Here is a 14,479-nt window from a genome sequence, read left to right as displayed (position 1 = left end):
ACGTTTTTAGTTTATAAAGAAAGAAAAGGATTCCTAATTTTGTTTTCTTACTAATAATTCATACTACTTGACAAATTCTAGTTACCTCATATCTAGGGCAGTAATAATGTTGATTAGGATGTTGATTTGATGTGTATATACCAATAGTAAATACGTATAGAAGCTGGGTATGATACGGGTACATATACCCTAGATATACATATAGAAATCTTGAGGAAACGGAACGAGAATTCAAATATAGCTATTTTTGTGAATATACTTATATTGTTTAATGTATTTAAGTCCTTAAAAAGTGATTAAATACATTATATATACGATACATGTATAAGCATTATAGATTATAAGTATATATATCAAAGAATGTTACGTATAGTTATCGTTTTAAAAACTTGAGTTAGTAGTTTCAAAACATACTTATAACTTATTGTCATTAGTACACAATGAGATGTTAAACCATCCTTAGATCATGTTAAATATATATAAATACATATATATACACAAACATATAATTATCGTATGTTATATAGTTCGTGATATCATCGGTCATATTGGACGGTCAAACGTTGTGTAAAACTCTTTTCAAAAACACAAGTCTCAACAATTTGGATTGCTTATCATGTTGGTATGGTTTAATTTATGTAAATATTAATCTCATAAGTATAATTTGGTCGGAAAATTCCGGGTCATTACAGTACCTACCCGTTAAAGAAATTTCGTCCCCGAAATTTGATAGAGGTTGTTATGGATAACAATAAGAAGGTTTTCATGACAAATATAAGGTGATAATGGAGTTTTATCATCATTGAGTAATGTAGATAAAATGATTCGATTATACGAAGAATATAAATGAGACTATCGTAAAAGAGTGAGATGAGTAAAATATATTCGTCTTAACCGATGACGTATTTATGATTGATTTCCGGGATTTAAGGGATTTAAAGAGAATCTTACGTAATAAGATTTGGTTCTTTGGTGATTAAGGAAATCAGGATCTTCTTTGATTATATGCAATAATCTGTTTCGATTGCTCTGTCGGATATTTCACTATAAATTCACCCCTTCGTTTCCTTATTTTCCACGACTCACACCTTCTATTCTTTCTCCCTTGATTCTTACTTTAAAGCATTCATCAATATGCTCCATCCAGTCCTGATTCTTGATATACTCCTAACTTTTATATCTGTCATTCTTCTTTTTCATCTACCACCAGAAGAATCTATTTACTTCTACTATACTCTTGTGTTTATAGTGTTTCTAATTCTCCTGTGTCTCTATATTGCTATCTGCATCGATATACACGGTTTGTAATTTCGGGGTTATTATCGAAGTTTATATTCTTCATTATTTTTTGGAGCTTCATGCTTTCGTTTTCTCTTCCCGACTTCGAGTCAAGCGAGTAATGGTCCGGAATTCGTAGATATGAAATTCAGAATGAACATAGCTAATGCTCTAAGAAGAAAATGGTAATAGAATGATTTTGATTTGTTAAATTACCAGAATACCCTGGAGAAGACCGAGTCATCCAGAAAAATATTCTCTTGATATGTTTAGAGATTAGATAGAATGTAAGAGTCGTGTAAATGGCACATGATGACTGTACTGTGAATCATCATGCTTCATTAGAAACTCAGCATGACTTACTGTAATATAATGACGTTGATTAAGTGTCATTATATTATACTAATCCATGCTTCAGTTCCCAACACTACTTCAAAACATTCATATTTTAAACTCGAAGGTTTCAGAATTTAGAAACTAACACAGTTTCTTTTATGTTGCAGATATTACGGAGAGATAAATGATCTCAGATAAGAATAGTTGTGAAAATATCGCCAGAAATATGGAGGATATTTATAATAGAACATACGAGAATATCTTAGAATTTCTAATATCAATGGATGATGAAGAAGATTTGTCTGTGAAGGTTTAGAATGAGAAATAAGATGTTTGCTAACGATTTCAGCTGGCACAGAATCATTTGGATTCTTTGAAGGAAAACTTATTCTTTGTGATTTATCCACGGCTTTCTTCATAGTTTCACATAATCCGCTTTTTGGTACTAAATTTTCTATCGAGCGTTCCTAACACTCCTTTCTTTATCATCAACCTTTTGGCCATTAAGATCATCTACAACATGCTGCTTCGTCAGCATTTTCAAAGTTAACTGATCTGGGTCATCGGTTATCAAACCGAGGTAGTTTCAGGAGAATTGTGTTTTTAGAATGATTAATCGCTGATGGTAATATTGTGGAATATAAAAGGTTCCCCAGTAACAATAAAGAGTACGCATATATATCGCGGTTATAATAAAGTTGTTTCGGATGAAAAGTCGGAGTTGACTTGCTGGAACTATGACAAAATTAGCTACTTTGGAAAGGGATTGCAAAATGATCTTCGGTAATAACAATGTCAAAGGAACTAGAACAGATACGTGTCAAACATTTACTCAGTTTCCGAGGGTTTTTCAGGTGCATAACTATATGCATCAATCTTTTCTTCCGTAGATGAAGTGCGGTTGGTTTATCCTCTCGATTGAGGTGTTTTTAAGAATCATGATAGATTTGAACGCTGATTGTAATCGTTGAGATACAATGAGGTTTAAGATGAAATCAAGTGGCAATCTTGAAGAAATGTTTAGTTTCATATGTTATAATTAATATTTTAATTTATTTTAATTGTCTAAAGTTAGCAGTCCAATAGTCCGATTGTCCAATGGTCCAATAATTTCATATATAAATTAAATATATAATATTCGAATTAATTAATACGTATCGTGACCCGTATACGTCTCAGACTCGATCACAACTCAAACTATATATATTATTGTAGAATCAACCTCAACCCTGTATAGAGAACTTGATCATTACTGCATATAGAGTGTCTATGGTGATTCCAAATAATATATATAGATGCGCCAATATAATATGTCAAAACATTGTATACGTGTCCCGATATTTAAAGTGCGTAAAATAATTACAGAAATTAAATGACGATAAATAAAAGTGCGATAATTAAATTGCGATAAATAAACTGTGATAAATAAAATGTAATCAGTTAGCTAGGAACAGTTAGCTGGAACAGTTAGCGTGGATTCTTAACAAAATTTTCCATAGTTAATTTGTTTGTTTCTAACAGATTTTATTTTGTCATATGTTTTCTTCATATGCCACTTGTTGGATTCTGGGAAGTCAAAATCCAAATATGAAATTGAATGAAAATTGTTATTCTGTGATGAACGGATACGTATATCGGTGGTTGTAAGTAGGATAGTAAATGACTGTTGAATCAGCTTCGACGAATGTACAATGTAACTTATTAAGATGAAATCTAATTATTCCTATCGTATTACCTACCCGTTAAAAAAAAAATTTCACCATTAATATTTTGTACAAAAGAACTTTTAATTACAATCTTTATGAAAACATATATACATATATATTTTCTTCATATGAAATCAAGAATTTTATGAGTTAATATGATATTAATCTCATTTGCTTTTCGGTTTGAGCTAGAATAAGAAATCTCTAAAACTTTTTGAAACCACATATTCTTCGCAGAATATCAATGAAGTTATGGATCAATACTTCATCGTTCATTATTGTTGGTACTCCTTGGTATCTATGGTGCGTATGATGTTGATGTTTGTGGGACAGATTATGATGTCGAGACGTGTGATGCGGATGTTGTTTGTTAGTGGTGATGATGGTATTTTTGATGTTATTGATGGTGGTGCTGATTATGCTGCTGGTGCTGCTGCTGGTGTTTGCATCCTTCGCACCATGTTCTCCAAAGCCGTCACGCGGGCGCGAAGTTCGTTAACTTCTGCTAGTACACCGGGATGATTGGCGGTTGGAGAAAGCGAATGAACAAGATTTGTAATATGGGATAGTATATAATCGTGACGAGATACTCTAGAAATGAGAGAGAAAATGGTGTTTCGAATAGGTTCGCCTGTAAGTGCTTCAGGTTCATCGCCAAGAGGGAAATTTGGTGGATGGAATGGATCACCTTCTTCTTGTCTCCAGTGATTTAGTGTATTACGAACCCACCCCCAATTCATCCAGAATAGATGATGGGAAATTGGTTGATCCATTCCGGTGACGCTGCTTTCGGAGCCCGAATGGAAATCCATATCGGCATAACTGTCGGAATCTGAAGAATTCGAACTAGATGCGGAATCCATCTTGTATAATGGGGAAAATGAATTTTTGGTATGGAATAGATTATAGGAGTTAGATTTGGTACTCTTCAATACTTAATTTACATATGTATATATAATACCAAAATCCCGTAAATTACGGAGAATCTTTGAAAAGATATCAGTCAAAGTTCGCAATAACAGATATGCTAAGATAAGAATTCGTCTATACACTATCAATGCAGTAAATGTAGTAAAACGTGTCTAGACTTATGAATGATAAGCAGGTAATTTCCTAAGGATGATAAGCAGATGATTTCTGACTAGAAATGATAAGCAAAACTTTTGACATGTATACACGGTCGAAGTCCAGACTCATTAATGCATCCTAACAACTACTAGTTAGATACACTAATGCAAAACCTGGTTCGCTACGACCACCGCTCTGATACCAACTGTGATAACCCGTCCGAATCCACTTGGACGAAGTCATCAACATTTGGTCCCATTGCGATGATCGGCTCCAAGTAATGTCCTTATATTGAGCAAATGCACAGCGAAAGACTTAATTCGTACCTGAGAATAAACATGCTTTAAAGTGTCAACCAAAAGGTTGGTGAGTTCATAGGTTTATCATAACAATCATTTCAATATGTTAATAGACCACAAGATTTCATAATCAAAAACATAATACACTCGCAAGTGTATGTAAAGCATTCTAAGTGGTTGAGCACTTGGTAACCATACTTAACATTTAATCAACGTCGCATATTCCCTTTATTATGAAATCTCACTACACCGTACCAAGTGTAGTCACCAAAACGAAGTACTGTGCAACCGTTGAATACTGGTCATCCAGTCCGGTTGGGGTTGTCAGGCTCGATAGATCTATCAACATGATTCGCGTTTACAATACTCATGTAAATAGTAGTTACCAAGCTACAGGAAAATATGCCAGTGGTACAACTCAACGTAGAATATATTTTTAAGTACTTGTGTCTATTTTGTAAACATTTATAAAAGCAGCGCATGTATTCTCAGCCCAAAAATATATATTGCAAAAGCAATTAAAAAGGGAGCAAATGAAACTCACTTTTGCCTTGAAGGTATTTAATTCGACTTGGTCTCCGATAGATATCACGAACCTAACCATATATATAATATATCAACATATTTTCTTTTTAAGTAATCGTTACATATATATATACTTTTAATACTTTTAATATTTTCTTAGTCCGTAGTTAGCAGTCCGATATTAGTGGTCCACAATTAGTTGCTTAAATAAAATAAATAAAGACCCCATCGTATTCGTATTGATCAGAATTAATCTCGACCCATGGTACCATATTGTCAAATGACGTGTTGCGTACATAAAGTACCGTGTTGTCAAATGACGTGTTGCGTACAATCATGAGGTCTTATGATTAATCTTCTCGTGTTGTTTACGGGTGGTCCTGAAATATATAAAATCAAATCATAAGTAATTATATATAAAATATCATATTAATTAGAAAAGATATGATTAATTTACTTTTTCTCCAAATATTTTCGTAGCTAAACTAGTTTCGGATACCCAATCTTGTTTTAGTCGTAGTTTCTTCATTAAAACTCCGTTTTTGTTGGTTCAACTTGCCACTTCCTTGGATCGAGTCAAATTTTAAGAATATGAACTGAAAATACCTTAGTTTATATTCAAAATCATAGGTTATAGGTCAAACTTTGGTGAAACTTATGAAAGTGATCATTTTCCATCATAAAAACAACATTTAATGATCATTTTTCTAAAATACTTACACTTTGAGTTAAACCATGAAATTTTTATGTGTTAACATATTCATAAGAAGTATCATTTTTCCAGAACATGAACTTCCAATTCAAAGTTCAAGATGGTTTCTAATTATCCAACCCAAAACAGCTCCCGGTTGCACTCCGACGACGTAGATTCAGTTTTTAAGATGTTCTTTGTAAAACCAAGTTATATCTTGTTAAGTTAGCATATCCTTATGATATATTACAGGTCTTGAAGTGTTTTAAAATTCAAGTTAGAAGGATCTATTTAGTTTGCGAACAAGTTTGAAATCATTCAAACTATGTTCTTGTTGTTAAAATTTTATACCACAAAATAAGATAGCTAGATGAATATGAATTGAATAAGATTATGAAAAAGGTTACTACCTCAAGTTACTTGGACAAAGTTACTTCAAAAGATAAAAAATAATCTTGGAATCAAAGAGTGGTGGATTTAGATCAAAAGGTTGGAAGTAAACTTCTTCAAATGGGTGGTTATTTTGATATGTTCTTGAAAGAGTTTTCTTATGGTGTTTAAGGCTTGTAATTGATGCTAAATGATGGGGAAAATGTTTGGAGATGATCAAGTATGAAGTTAGGAGTATTTTGAGAGAGAAATGAAGGTATAGGTATGAGAAAATGGAGTGAATAAATGGTGTTCATTTATAAAAACGTTTTTAGTTTATAAAGAAAGAAAAGGATTCCTAATTTTGTTTTCTTACTAATAATTCATACTACTTGACAAATTCTAGTTACCTCATATCTAGGGCAGTAATAATGTTGATTAGGATGTTGATTTTGATGTGTATATACCAATAGTAAATACGTATAGAAGCTGGGTATGATACGGGTACATATACCCTAGATATACATATAGAAATCTTGAGGAAACGGAACGAGAATTCAAATATAGCTATCTTTTGTGAATATACTTATATTGTTTTATGTATTTAAATCCTTAAAAAGAGATTAAATACATTATATATACGATACATGTATAAGCATTATAGATTATAAGTATATATATCAAAGAATGTTACGTATAGTTATCGTTTTAAAAACTTAAGTTAGTAGTTTCAAAATATACTTATAACTCATTGTCATTAGTACACAATGAGATGTTAAACCATCCTTAGATCATGTTAAATATATATAAATACATATATATACAAAAACATATAATTATCGTATGTTATATAGTTCGTGATATCATCGGTTATATTGGACGGTCAAACGTTGTGTAAAACTCTTTTCAAAAACACAAGTCTCAACAATTTGGATTGCTTATCATGTTGGTATGGTTTAATTTATGTAAATATTAATCTCATAAGTATAATTTGGTCGGAAAATTCCGGGTCATTACACCTCAAGAGGATGTGTCTAAATGACTGCCTTAAAAACTCAGTCAACAAATGACGGAGGATGAGTCTCTGTGACTGCCTCAAGAGGATGTGTCTAAATGACTCCTCAAACTCATAGTCAACAAATGATGAAGGATGTGTCCTTGTGACTGCCTTAAGAGGATGTATCTATATGACTGCCTCATGGTTCCTGGTCTCAATAATTGTTAAAACCTGAGAAAATTAAATTTTGAAAAATAATTATACTTTAAACAATAACTTGATTATTTCATAGAATTTATTAAAATTCTTAAAGGTTATCATGGTGTACCAAAATTCCTTAAAATCCAAATTTATTTCGAGCAAAATTCTGAAACTGAAGGTTTTCGAGCAAATGTGCATAAAGTGTAAATTCTCATACAATGCATATTAACATAAGGATTCTCGAGCAGAAACCGACTGAAAAATCAGTCTTTCAGTCTTCTTGTGTCTTTTTTAAAGTTGAAAGTTCACTTTTCAAACCATCATTTTCAAATATCACTTTAGAAAAACAAATTCAGTCAGGCCCACGTGCTCTCTGGAACATCCTGTGCATCATCACTGTTCATCATCTTCACACTTAACCTAATCAGTATTTTCATTTTAAATCCATGTGTTTATGGTTAAAATTGTTGTTTTGTAGATGATTTTCAGTCTCTATAATCACTTAAACTCTTGAAATTGCCACGATTTGCATGCTTATTTATTGAATATCTGCTGTGTGTGAACAGGAGTGTCGAACCCTAAGCTCTTAAACTGATTAATTGCATCCACAAAGCAATTCTGTTATAAGAAATTGATTTAGGGTTCTTAACTGTAAATTAATAGATTTCCTTCTCTAATTCATTGCTAAGATACTTGTGTATTCTCAAAGTTCGAATAGGGGTCAATTTTAGGGTTCTTAATTACATCTGAGAATTTATGATATCTTGCCTTATATTATGCTGTTAACTAAGTTAGGATTGACATAGATTTTACTAGTTAAACCATATTTGGGCTAATTGGTTGATATTTTTGGTAAAGTGATAAACTCGTATTCAAACAGACAGAGTGCTCGAAAATCTCATGATTTTCGAGCGCTCGAAAAAGTTGCTCAAAATTTTGACTGAAAACTTACATGCTCGAAAATTGTTGTGTGAAATACCCTCATGTGCCTGAAAAATGAACCTGACTGAAAAACTTGTGTGCTCGAACAATGAGACCGAAAAACTTTACCTGCTCGAAAAATGTGTCTGAAAAACTTTTCTGCTCGAAAATGTTGTTTGACTGAAAAACCCTTAACTGCTCGAAAAAGGATTGTCTGAAATCCTTGTGATTGAAATTCTTCGCTGCATAAAATGCTCAATATGTTTGCACGAAAACCTTCATGCTCTAAAACCTTTCTTGCTCAAAATTGATAAATGCTCGAAAACCAATTCTGTTCAAAACTGTTAAGTGTTAGTACTGTTTCAAATGAACTTTGACAAATCTTAAAACTGAAACAACTAATGTCTTGTCACAATTTTTCACAAAACACCAAATGAACTGTGTTTTTCTCTAACCTTGCTCATGATTTCACAGCAATGTCAAACAATGTCTTTTTCAACGAGGATGTTCCCACCCCTTGCTCCTACTGGATCCCCATACTTCTAAATCACCCAATGCATAACCTTTTCACTGAATTCGACCATGTCTCAATACGACAACTTCGTCTAATGCGGGGGACCATGACCTACCACCCTCCAGTTAACGATGCACCCGACTATTTTTCTTTTCTAACCTCTCAGAACCCTGATCGGAGAGCCACCTTCACACTAGCTGACATGAGACGATTCTTGGGAATTCCCGCCCGTGCTCAATACGATATTTTCCTTTCAGAAAATGCAATGCTTACTGACATACATCAACTTGGATACGAAGGAGAGTTGACAAAGATAAGGGAGTTCAAAAAGAAATGAATGGCACAACGATGGGCTGTCCTATATACTCTCATCAATTGTTGCTTCAATCCAATGCAAACTGGATCCGATCACATCACAGTATTCTTGTTAAAAATCTTCTATGGCATTGTGTTTCTGCCATCTGCTGACTTTGGTCGTGTCATCTGGGAACCCATGATAGAAATCCACTCAGCACCTCTCCTATCATACATTCAATTCCCAAGATTCTATTCCTTAATTCTTGGAGCAGTAATTGATGTCAGCAACCAGACTCCAGATCCCATACCTAGAGATCGTGTTGAACCACTTGTAGAGCATCCGTTCATAGAGTTCATTCAAAAGAGAATAGGATCACAGAATGTGCCAGCTCAACCTATTCCTGTGCATTTACTAAATCTTGGACCTCGTGATGATCCAAGAATCACTGCTTATATGAGACATATAGGAGCTCCTATAGATCCTCTACAACCCGGGGATCCTGCCCCAGGAACTGATAGGACACCTGGTGAGGGGTCTAGTAAGCGAGGGTCACAGAAAAGAAAATTTGAGGGGAAAAGAAATGAGGGTGAAATTAGGTCTAAAAGAAAAGCAGAATCAAAGCAGGTAACCTATGAACAACTTCAGAAGGTTCTTCATGATATTGTTTGGAGTGATAAGGATGGAAATGAGGGCGTGGTTGAAAAATCAAGAGAGGATGTGCGGACCGGGTGTGAGATGGGGCAAAAAGAAAACGTTAGCCCCCCCCCCCCCCCCCAAACATTAGGATGCCACTCAGATGCTCAAACATCTGTTTCATATGAGTTAGAATCGGCATCTCTAGATGAGATTCGCCAAAAATAATTTGATAATCTGTCTAGTGCCCGTAGGGATTTGGTGCAGTCCTATACCGAACAATCAGTGTCTATAGCTCAAACTGCAACAACAAGCGTAGAGGTTAGTAAATCCCCAGAAATTGCTTCTCTAAGATCGCTTGGAAGTCCTGTCTCAACAGGCCTCACTGCTCAGCTTTCTAGCTCAACAGTGGTGACAACTGAGTTTCATCAAGAATCTCAGGCTATTTTTACTAACACTTCCTTGCAGGGCTCTATCACATCCTTACCTATTATCTTAATGGCTCTTCCACCACCACGATTTACATCAGCACCACCTGATCTCAATGCTTCACCACCACCATTATCACCTCCCACCATGATTTCATCACCCATCTCCCCGACCGTCACTCATCAACCAAATCTCACGTATATTCAACGGGAAAATGAATTTCATGCTCACCTTCTCTCAGTTAACCTTTCTGAGGGTGATTACATCAGAAAAGCTATTCTCGGTCTTCTCAACTCACTTCAACTCATCCCGAATTATCCACCAGTTCTTGTACCGATCCCGTGTCGTGTTGATCAACCATCTTCCTCCCGGTGACATGATGACACCGATTCCGGCGGCCAACATGAGGGGGAGAATATTGGAGGAAGATCCATTGTGCACATCACCCAAACTATCAGTCAAACACAATCTGCACCTAGCTCTTCCAGGAAAGGGAAAGAAATTGTTGATGACTCTGATATACCTGAAGGAATGGTCGAAGGGATCAAATACACAGTAGAAGAAGATGATACTGCCCCAGACGGACATGATTTGATCACAATCAACTCTGACGATGAAGATGATTTCGATGAAGTTATGTTTGTTGATGTCAAAGAGGAAGTAGAAACCGACATCGATATACCTGAAGAAGTGGTTACCTTTGCCGAAACTTCTCTTGCCATGGTGGTGTACACAAGTTCAGACATCAAACCTATCACCTCCCAGTCTGAAACTATCATCACATCCACTCCACAGCTTATCATACCAAAATCCGAAGAAGAAGAGGAAGAGTTCTTCAGAAACTTGAAACCCCAGCCTACCACGGTCATTGAAGGAGCATTCACCAAAGAAAATTACGTAAACTTAGAAGCTCCGAATGAGGATGAGCTAAATGAATTTGATCGGTTTGTTACTCAGGAATACACCGGTGAACCTGCAACAAGGTTTCCCAAACCAACCGCTCAACCAACTCCTGATCAGTCCACATTATCTGATCCTCAACATGGAGAATTCAACAAACACAGATCACTTCCGATCAAACTTGGTGAACCTCAATCTGAAGAGGTATTATAGGGATGCTGGCTGGAGGAACAAGCTTATAGGATCTTCGTAAGTGAAGATAAACTCAAAAACGTGCCAGTAGCTGAAAGGTTCAAACCAATCGGGTGCTATGATTTTCTCAATGACAAGGAAAAGTTGATAATGTATCGTTACCAAAGGCGGGTTTATAAGAACTGGGATGAGTTTGATATAGAAGACCAGAAAGAAAATCCGATCATCATCATAAACAGTGTGCTCTGCAGATCATTATCCAATAGAGTGTATACTCCATTTTTCAGAGTAATTCGTTCAAACAACCATGAATACACGTTCTCGGAGTATGATCTGATTGAACTCAATCCGGTTGATGTATTGTTTCTGTACAATTGTTTGAGAAACAAAATAAGAAATACTTGGGTTATCGAAACGGCAATCGAAAGGGTGAGAAGGTTCATGAAAGATAGAATCAAACTGGCTTCTCAATATGATCTGCAGTTAGGTGTCTAATCTATTCGAAAGAAGATTATGCTCTCCGCACCAAATCAAACCATTGGCGATCTGGATTTGTCTTCTTTTAGGATTTGCTATTGCTTAGACGCCCCTGAAGAAGGTTTCATATTTCGCAACAAAATCAAAAAGCCAATTTTCATTCGCAAATCAGAGCTGCCAAAATACTCTGACAGGACTCTCAAGCGTGCACTAAAGTATTTCGACATATGCAAGCGAACAGAAAACATTGGGAACTATCAAAAGCTGATGACAAACGAGATGGCAAATCACATCAATGAACTTCTTGAATTCATGCAATACATGAGGCAGTTTGACACTTCGCTGGGAATTAACAGAAAGAAAAACTACTTCACTGGCTCACAATATGTTCCAAGGTTCGAATACAAAATCACCAGCCTCAAAGAGTTCATCATTCCCAAACACTATGAAAGGAATTACACACCGGGAAGTGACGTGATCAAGGCGATGAAAGCTGAGGAAGAAGCAAAGAAAAAGGCCTCAGAAGGTGCCAGTCAAAGCTGATGATTCGGTGATGATATTTTTTGAAAACCGCACGCCAAGGGGGAGATTGTTGACATATGTTTATGTAATAGATATGTGGCGCACGGTTTTATTATTATTTTGTAATGTATTTACTGTGTTTACCATGGTAACTTGTAACTCTTGTAACTTAGGAGGTTGTCATATATAAACAACCTCCTCACTTGTTAATGAACTAGTTATCCATTTTGAATATTATACATCTTATCTTTACTCTCTAGTATTCTTGATAACTAATACTTCCAACCCACTAAACATCCATCAAAACCGTAGATCCCAGCTTCATTTAGGACTAACAGGTACTATGACGACCCGGAAATTTCCGATCAAATTTAAACTTAATCTTTATATGGTTTCGACACGATAAGCAAAGTCTGTAATGTTGAGTCTCAAAAATTTTGAACTGATTTCATATATGCAATTACCCTTTGACTATTTCTAATGATTCACGAACAACTATTTGTAAATAGATATATATATCTATAAATATATATATATATATATATATTTCGAAATATAATTTGAAGTATTATATGTTGTTGTTATTAAAATTAATTATGTAAAATATATATATATATATATATATATATATATATATATACATATATATATATATATATATATATATATATATATATATATATACATATATATATATATATATATATACATATATATATATACATATATATATATACATATATATATATATATATATATATATATATATATATATATGTATGATATTATAATAATTATTTTTTAAAACATAACTATATATAAATAAAGTATATTAAAAAATATATATATTAAATGATTGTAATATTCGTTGGACGTTACGATTATTGTTTAGAAAAGTTTAATATGAACTTATGTGATGTTAAAATAAACAGTAATCCAAAAATGAGATATATAGGCTTATTAAAAATGTATTTATTAGCCAATTGTTAAATTAGAACACTTTTCATATTTTACCTAGAATCGAGCGCGGACAGTGATGTAATTTTTATTTGGTAGATAATAATAAAATTTTATACCATAATGACCAAAATAAATAAATATAATTACTGTAAAAATTTAGGATTTTTCTGAAGACTTTTATCTGCCACTGAGTTATCAACGGAGTACGAAACCCAGTCCGTGAAAGAAATATTAACCTAATAATACACGGCTGCTAAACTGTTTATGATATTTAATTTGAGATTTACTATTTGTGTACTATTGATGAACGATTCTTTCCAACTTGATGTATTAATATTATTATTATTATAATTATTATTATCTATTAAAATAATTATTATCACTAAATTATATATATAATATATATATACTTAACTGATCAAATAAGTGAATGAAAAATAACATTTAACTGGTACTCGTGTTTGTGTGTGTTCATCATAACCTCAATGTATCAAAATCTTCCAAGGATGATTCCTATAAAAATTGAACATAGATTTTCGATCCTTACACAAATCTTAAACTTCACTCATCAACAGAATCTTTGATTTTAATCTTATTTTCTTCACCTTTAACCGGAAGGGTGAAATCGAACATTTTTGAGTGAATCACAACACCTCAGGTCGATCTGAGGACAGTTTCGAAATTCTTATTGATCACCAGTGCTTCGTAACTCATTAATTCAAAGCAAGGAATCACACCGACCTCATAATCTTGGAGTCAACGCTTGAAGCAATTCGGTCAAGGTTTTAATTCGAATGATTCAGTTTATTTCAGGATTAAAGGATTCTTGTCGAGTGTTTATGGAGGTATTATATGAATGTTTCGTGTAGAGATCACTATCTGAAAACATCTAAATTGAATTCTCAATTTTTCAAGTTCATAAATAATGAAATTGCAGGTTTCTCATCATAGTTTTTGATAATATGATGATGTTTTAGAAACCTGATTCTTAATAAATGTTGTTTATCGGAAACTGCAACTTGTTGCCACCATATGTCGCTGTTTTTGTACGTGTGCAGCTCCAAAAACCGAACCCCACCTTCACAGCCTACTATCACCTTAACCTCTAACCCTTTTCTGTTTTCTGTACGTAAGCAAGCCAAACCCACTCAAGAATACATCGG

Source organism: Rutidosis leptorrhynchoides, chromosome 8 (assembly GCF_046630445.1).
Source record: "Rutidosis leptorrhynchoides isolate AG116_Rl617_1_P2 chromosome 8, CSIRO_AGI_Rlap_v1, whole genome shotgun sequence".
NCBI classification, from domain to species: domain Eukaryota; kingdom Viridiplantae; phylum Streptophyta; class Magnoliopsida; order Asterales; family Asteraceae; genus Rutidosis; species Rutidosis leptorrhynchoides.
This window is presented reverse-complemented; position numbering follows the sequence as displayed.